An 8,676-nucleotide genomic window follows, 5' to 3' on the forward strand; every position below is an offset into this window, starting at 1 on the left:
ATAATTATTATTATTAATCTTCAATAAGAGGTTTTCCTAAACTCTGGCCAGTTCAGTACATGGGTATTTAATAAGATCACCACTTCTCACACAGCAATCAGTGCCATGACTGAGAGCAAAAAAATGTCACCCTGAAGAGATTTGACTACATCCCTTAATTAGTCTATCTCTCGTCCAAGAAACGGGAACCCCAGAGTCCAGGACCTCGAAGCTTACCCCTTCCTCACACCCAACCCCAAGATTCTTGAAAGCTGAGGGTCAAACAGAAATGGTTCATACTCATTCATGAAAAAGCTTAAATCTCATGTTTGGGACAGGGACTGCAGGGGGGAAAAAATTATGAATTTCACATCAAGACTAAATGGCTTGGGTGTGGGTTCCCCTCACTTTCTTCAGTGCACTTGCACACACTAACACACACGGAGTCTTCATTTGTTCGGTAGGCTATTTATCCTTATGTAGTCAAAAGGACTGTTATTAGCTCATAAAATGACTGCGGAGGACTAATTTGTGACCCACCTCACAGGGAATATAAATGATTCCATTTCTCCTTGCAAGAAAAAATAACATCAGAAGGTTATCTCCTCTGCATGCTAACCCTTAATTAGAGGGTGTGTTTAGATCATTAGGGTTTGCTCTGTGTGCTTTCTCCTTCTGTGCTTTCTTCCTCCACATTCTGTCCCATTATCCAACTGTTAATGGGTTCCACCCAGAAAGAAAGCCTAGTTCCTTCCGCCCTCCGCCCCTGCCTAGTTTCTCCCTGAAGATGAAGGTCAACCCTTGACCCAAAGGGAAGGAACGGGCAGTGCGCTGGCTATTTCAGGCTAGGCTGTCAGCTGACACACTGAGTCAGCTCCACTCTAAGGTCCCGGCATAGTGCATAGCCTGCTGCTCTTGCCAGGTGTGGATTCCAGAGCCACAGCTGTCCAAGGGATGCTCGTTTCTGCATGAACCCAAAATTAAAAGGAAAAGAAAGAGCATCAAGCTGTGGAGCTCTTAAAGACCTAGTCCCTGGGACTCAGGCTGTGCATCCTATATACCAAAGGGCTAGAGGTGGTCAATCAATCAATCGATCATTTTTATTGGGTGCTTACTCTGTGCAGAGCACTCTACTAAGCACTTGGGAGAATACAATACAACAAAGTTGGTAGATGTGTTCCCTGTCCGCAAAGGGCTTTCAGTCTAGAGAGATCACAAGCAATGTGATCCTGGCAGTAATTTATAATAATGATAATAATTGTAGTATTTGTTAACACTTATTATGTGCCAGAGACTGTACTAAGTGCTCTGGTAGGTATAAAGTAATTAAGTTGGACACAGTCCCTGTCCCACATAGGGCTCACGGTCTTAATCCCCACTTTACATATGGGGTAACTGAGGGCCAGAGAAGTGAAGTGACTTGCCCAAGACAAGTGGCAGAGCTGGGATTAGAACCCAAGTCCCTCTTACTCCCAGTCCATGTTCTTTCTGTCAGGCCATTCTGCTTCCTGCAGGCAGGAGTTGTGTCCTGCAAACTGTACTCCTCCAAACACTTAATACTATGCTCTGCATCAAATAAGTACTCAATAAATACCACTGATTGAATGTGGCAGGCAGGCAGTGTGCCAGCACTAAAGTAATGCTTGTTGTGTCTTCCTTTCTTGGACAGGTTGTGTAAGAAGGCTGGACACAGCGGGAAACCCAATAGCTGAAATGGGAAAACCATAAGCAGAATGGAGGAGAGGAGAGGAGAGATCCTTTAGAGATCCAGGGAAATAAAACTTCAAGCAAAGTGGAGTAGCCAGGTCTGGCTTCAGATGATAACAAGGTAAGTGATCATGTCTACGTGGCACATGTTGGGGGGATTGGCTTTCCTTCTGACCCACTCAAGGTGGCCACTACGATTGAATGATTGAACAAACCACTTGGGACGTCAAGAAGACAGCAGCGTGGCCTAGTGGAAAGAGGATGGGTCTGAGAGCTGGAGCACCTGGGTTCTAATCCTGACTCTGCCACTTGCTTCCTCTGTAACCCTGGGCAAGTCATTTCACTTCTTTGCCTCAGTTTCCTCAATTGTAAAATGGGGATCAAAAACCCCCTACTGAGACTGTGAGCCCTGTGCAGGACAGGGACTGTGTCCAACCTAATTAACTTGTACCTACCCTACCCCTTAGAGCAGTGTTAGATATGTAGTAAGTGCTTAACAAATACCATAAAAAAAGATAGAGCTTGAATCCAGATCTTATAAAGATGGCCTTCACACATGCACAGAATCCTTGCTGCCCCACTCCCAGTACAGTGCATTTGTAGTGACCATATTTGTTTAAATTTTCAGGCTTCCTCCCTTTTCTCTCATCCCCTATCAACCTTCACACGAAACAAAAACTCCTCATTCTTGGCTTCAAAGCTCTCCATCACCTTGCCCCCTCCTACCTCACCTCCCTTCTCTCTTTCTAGTGCCCACCCTGTACACTCCCCTCCTCTGCCACTCACCTCCTCACCATCCCCCGTTCACACCTATCCCGCTATCGACCCTTGGCCCACATCCTACCACTGTCCTGGAATGCCCTTCCTCCTCAAGTCCGCCAAACTTAACTCTCTTCCCCTCATCAAAGCCCTACTGAGAGCTCACCTCCTCCAAGAGGCCTTCCCAGACTGAGCCTCCCCTTTCCCTCTGCTCCCCCAACTCTCCCCCACCCTCTGCTCTTCCCCCTTCTCCTCCCCTCAGCACTGTGCTCATTTCTATATATTATTTCTATATATTATTTATTACCTGATTTATTTTGTTAATGAGGTTTACATCCCCTTGATTCTATTTATCTTGATTATGTTGTCTTGTATTTGTTTTGTTCTGTTTTGCTTTGCTGTCCGACTACCCCGTTTAGACTGTGAGCCCGTCATTGGGCAGGGATTGTCTCTATCTGTTGCCGAATAATACATTCCAAGTGCATAGTACAGTGCTCTGCACATAGTAAGTGCTCAATAACTACTATTGAATGAATGAATGAATTCCTCCCACTGCCACCTCAAATTAAAATACTCAGCCTCTAGGTTTGTTTTATCCCATTTCCTGCCCATGGACAAACATCCTCTAATTTACAGTGTAACCTCTTCCGCCTCCGTGAGCCTTTTCTTTCCAACCATACCTTCTCTGTCTTGAGATAATGTAGGCCTCAAGTACTGGGTCATTGCTTCTGATCACCTCCCTCTCCCATCCCTCCCCCCCACATTCCAGCATCTCAGTAGTCCAGGTGGCCTTATGCTGCCATCTTGAAAATGTTCCATCATGTGTCTTGCGTCAAGGGGAGCATAACGTTCTGAGGATGGCTCTGGGAATAGCTTAGGCCAGTTGTGAGAAAGCAACAGGAAACAGGCTAATCTGCTGAGCAGGGTTGCCAGCTATTCGTAACTTCAAGTAGTTGGGCCTGCCACAAGGTTCAGTGAAAATCAAGAGGCATTTGATGGCTCCAGAGCTGATGCCGGAAGAACTAGAGCACAGGCAGGCTGCAGCCTGCCGCTGATGCAGGATTTATGGAGATCGAAACATTTAATGACTTCAACGCCCCAACCAATTTTAGTTCATTTCCTAAGGCTGTCCATGAATTTACAGACAGTTGGCAACCCTGGTGCCATGACTCCAGCCCTTCTAGCGGCAGCTGTGGCAGCGGGCATGGCTATGTGAATTTACAGATGGTTGGCCACCCTGCAGGTGAGTAGCTTTAGGAAGGAGGGGATTCTCCCAGAGCAGATGCTTGAGGAGACTGTGATGCCAAGAGGGAGAGAGACAAACAGGGCCAGAAGCTGTGAGAAGAAAATTTAACTGTGAGGAAAGGACCAATCACGATGTGGCAGAAGTTATCAGTCATTCATCTTGTTTGATCAGTCACTCATGCACACACTGATAAAAATCTCATTGCCGGTAACCTCATCCGCCACCCCAAAAGACAGAATGCTCGTGCTCTTCGCTTCCTCTCTATTATCTGTACTTTTATGGATCTATCACTCAATCAATGGTATTTATTAAGCACTTACTGTATGCACAGATCCCTCTCAGAGTCGCACCTGGAGAGTTTCCAGTGCTCTACCAGTCTCAACTATGGGAGGGAGAGTCAAGCAGGGGCATGCCCATTCCATTCTTAGCTTGGCCAGTGGCTAGAGAGTGGAAGGCAATCTGCTACCCACCTGTCAGCTGTGTGACCATGGGCAAGTCACTTAACTTCTCTGTGCCTCAGTTACCTCATCTGTAAAATGGGGATTAAGACTGTGAGCCCCACGTGGGACATCCTGATTCCCCTGTGTCTACCCCAGCGCTTAGAACAGTGCTCGGCACATAGTAAGCGCTTAACAAATACCAACATTATTATTATTACAAGTCAAAACTCCCTTGTGCTGGGCAGCTGCGGCATGGGAGAGACTCGAGGATGGAGACTCAGGTTAACTGCACTGAGGAGGCAATGATAAACCACTTTCATATTTTTACCAAGAAAACTCTATGAATACACTTCCAGAACAATTGCAGATGGAGGTGGGGTGTTCTGGGAGAGATGTGTCCATGGTGTCGCTATGGGTCGGAGGTGACCTGACAACATAAGACAAGTATGCACAGAACTGTACTAACCGCTTGGGAGAGAACAGTACAACAGAGTTAGTAGACATGTTCCCTATCCACAATGAACTTACAGTCTAGAGAGTTGGCCCAAGCCTTTAGCTGAGAGGGAGAGAGAGAAAAGGATATTGGGTTTTTTACTTCTTGGGCACTCTCACTTCTGACCTGCCCTATAGGAGGAGTTCCTCCTGCCCCTCAGTACTGTTAAGGTAGAAGACAGATGTGACATATTTGAGGACGAACTTTAAAAAAGTCCTGGTATCATCCCAAGAAACACAAGAAAAGAAAATCCCCTACCTCTCTCTCTGTGAATGGTCCTGACTACTGACTACCTTGAAAACTGATGCTCTCTGAAAATGCTACTCTAAAGTTTGAGAAACACTACATTAGATCCTCAGTGAACCAGAGTCTTTAGTAATTTGATAGCTTATGGTGGGCAGGGAACATGTCTCCCAACAGTATTGAATTGTACTCTCCCAAATGCTTAGAGCAATGCTCTGCACACAGTAAGCACCACCGATTGATTGCTTAATTAGTACAGAGTTAGGTGATCCTTTAGGACCAAGAATGGGTGCCTTGCTTCTACATTGATTCTAATTCTGGCTCTGCCACTTGTCTGCCTTGCGACCCCGGACAGGTCACTTCACTTCTCTGGACCTCAGTTACCTCATCGGTAAAATGGGGGTTGAGACTGTGAGGCCCATATGGAACAGGGACTGTCCCAACCCAATTTTCTTGTAACCACCCCCAGCACTTAGCACAGTGCCAGGAATAAGACTTTGAGCTCCATTTGGGGCATGGACTGTATCCAACTTGATTATCTTGAATCTACCCCAGGGGTTAGTATAGTGTCTGGCACATAGTAAGCCCTTTTTTCCTCAGATCCCTCTCCCTTCCGTCACCTCGACTCACTCCCTTCGGTCCCCCCCACCTCCTTCCCTGCCCTATAGCATTTATGTATATGTGTATATATCGATAATTCTATTTATATTGATCCCCCCGACTAGACTGTAAGCCCATTGTGGGCAGGGATTGTCTCTCTTTATTGCTGTATTGTATTTTCCAAGTGCTTAGTACAGTGCTCTGCACACAGTAAACACTCAATAAATATGATTGATTGAATGAGTAAATGAATAGTAAGCACGTACTAAATACCATAAAAAAATGATATCGCTGACAATGAAATTCACCTATGAGCTTATGTATGAGTGTAAAGGCCACTGTGTCACTCAGTCTGGCCACAGGTGCACACAAAATGGTTGTCCCTGTTGTGATGCTGAATGTTTTAAACTCCTGTCTGCCTCCTTGTCTCTCCTTCCTTATGAAGATTTTGCTCAGAGAGGCTCTCCTTTCTTGACAGGAGTGCACCACGCTGGTCTGTCCTAAGCACTGGATTCCCACTTTTCATCTGAGAAGCAGCACTGTCTGGGGCTTTGTTTGACCTTGTCCCTAAGCTGTTTCATCTGCTTTTGGCTTCCCAATTGCAATTCCCCAAAGTGCAGCTGTTTGGGTCCTCTGCTGTCACTCATTCTCCTCACATGTCCCACTCAGTGTGGTCATGTTAAGGTCAGCATATCTTCAGTGCTAGTAGACTGACTAAGTTCCAGCACTTTATTGTTGCTGATCTTGCCTTGCCATTTGATATTGAATATGGCATGGAAACCACGCTGATGGAACTGCTTAAGCTGCTCAAGTAGGTTCTAAATAAAGACCGTTGCTACTACTATTGGCAATTCCTTTTTGGTTGCCGTATTTTGGGGTTGGTTGAAGGTGTTGTTTTCAGCGCATGCAGCCTGGAATTTTTGGCTGTGAGTGATAGGGTAGCTATGGGAGCCGTTGGTCCAGGAGCATGACAGAGTTAGTCAATCTCTCCCCAAAAGGGCAAAAGTGGTCTAGGGCACTCCCCCACCCCCCATACCAACCTGCCTGCACCCTTGGAGCTACCTGAGTGGATGGGAATGGGTCAAGGCTCTCCATCACCTTGCCCCTTCCTACCTCTCCTCCCTTCTCTCTTTCTACCGCCCACCCCGCACGCTCCGCTCCTCTGCCGCCCACCTCCTCACCGTCCCTCGGTCTCGCCTATCCCGCCGTCGACCCCTGGGTCACGTCCTCCCGCGGTCCTGGAACGCCCTCCCTCCTCACCTCCGCCAAACTGATTCTCTTTCCCTCTTCAAAACCTTACTTAAAAATCACCTCCTCCAAGAGGCCTTCCCAGACTGAGCTCCTCTTCCCCCTCTACTCCCTCTGCCATCCCCCCTTTACCTCTCCGCAGCTAAAGCCTCATTTTCCCCTTTTCCCTCTGCTCCTCCACCTCTCCCTTCCCATCTCCACAGCACTGTACTCGTCCGCTCAACTGTATATATTTTCGTTACCCTATTTATTTTGTTAATGAATTGTACATCGCCTTGATTCTATTTAGTTGCCGTTGTTTTTACGAGATGTTCTTCCCCTTGACGCTGTTTAGTGCCATTGTTCTTGTCTGTCCGTCTCCCCCGATTAGACTGTGAGCCCGTCAAACGGCAGGGACTGTCTCTATCTGTTGCCGACCTGTTCATCCCAAGCACTTAGTACAGTGCTCTGCACATAGTAAGCGCTCAATAAATACTACTGAATGAATGAATGAATGTCATCCATGGGCTGAAGTGGGTTTTGGCATGAATTGAAAGATCCAGGGTGTCACCAACACTGTCTCTGCTCAGCTCTACTCTGATCACATGCTGACTTTTGCACTGAGTGGGCTAACGTTGGCCATTCCTATTTGTGTCAGAATCAGGCACCGGGACTAACTTAATCCATGTCTCCAAGTGTGAGGCAAACAGTATTGCTCCACAAGGCAAGCATTCAGACAAATAAAGTTCAGTTTCCACTAATCACAGGGCATGTGATTATCAGCATGATTAGCTGCCTGAGAGATAGTGTGGCCTAATGAATAGAGCATGGGCCTGGCAGTCAGACGACCTGAGTTCTAATCTCAGCCTCGCCACTTGTCTACTGTGACCTTGGGCAAGTCACTTAACTTCTCTGGGCCTCAGCTGCCTCACCATAACATAGAGATTAAGACTGTGAGTCCTATGTGGGATAGAGACTGTGTCCAATCTGATTAACTTTTATTTACCCCAGTGCCTAGTAGAGTGTTTGGCACAGAGTAAGTGCTTAAATACCATTTTAAAAAAACGAACTGGGGGAATAGATGGGGCATGACCAGCCCAGGTCTGATGCCCTTTGGATATAGTTGTCTGAAAGGCAGCAAGTGTATCCTGTAAAGTCGTCAAAATACTGCTAGTTGGGGTGTGAGCTATTTAGAGTGTCAAGGCAGGAACCATGGAAAAATGACAGTGACATATTTTTGGAAGTTCTTTCCTAGAACAGCAACTAGCAATTATGTTTGGTACAGGAAAACAGACGGATGACTTGTTAAACAATATCCTCATGATCTGTCTGCTTATCTATTTTAATTCTTTTTAAAGGAGTCTTCACATGTCCTCCAGCAAGCCATCAAGTTGTCTCCCCATACTGCCGGATCCGGTTCGCATCCCCCAGACACCCTGACGCGCAGCAGAAATGAAAACTCTAGCTTTGAGAATAGGATTTAGAGGGTATTTGAGGTTTCTGGCTCTCACAGCTTTTCCTTCTTGTTTGTTCTGCACTACAGTTGAGGTCACTGTTATTTCCTGTTACCTTGTAATAATTTATGGCAAATCTAATGTTTGAGCTGCATGAGCTCATCTGCATTACAATCTATTGTTTTACTGTAGTAACAGGAAATGTTCTCAACCAACTTCAATGGGCATTATCACTCACGGTGATTTATGACCTGGGGGCAGTCCTGTGGAGTTGGATGTAGCAGAGCAGGGACCTGTTCCCCCTGCGGAATGCTGAACAGTTCTGGGAAAAGTTATATAAACCCGATCCCCTTTCTTGGAGGTCATCCCACCTCAGCATCCTGCTGCCAGTAACATTCTGGCCAATGAGACACTGTCTGAAAGCGCCGCAGTGATATTTTGCTGAGCCAGTCACAACTCTCCTCATCTTCATAGCCCTGCGAAAATCACCTGTCCTCCAAGAGATCTTCCCCAACTAAATCCTTTTTT

The 8,676-nt window shown here is 46.4% G+C and overlaps 1 non-coding gene across 1 annotated transcript; it reads left to right on the top strand.

Annotated features, from left to right (window-relative positions):
• The first annotated feature begins 4,023 nt into the window (after positions 1–4,023).
• On the top strand, positions 4,024–4,161 carry LOC114809955. The gene has a single exon (XR_003757726.1). It is a non-coding gene; the product is annotated as a small nucleolar RNA SNORA7 (small nucleolar RNA).
• Positions 4,162–8,676: the final 4,515 nt, after the last annotated feature.

Source organism: Ornithorhynchus anatinus, chromosome 2 (genome assembly GCF_004115215.2).
Source record: "Ornithorhynchus anatinus isolate Pmale09 chromosome 2, mOrnAna1.pri.v4, whole genome shotgun sequence".
Taxonomy (NCBI): Eukaryota; Metazoa; Chordata; class Mammalia; order Monotremata; family Ornithorhynchidae; genus Ornithorhynchus; species Ornithorhynchus anatinus.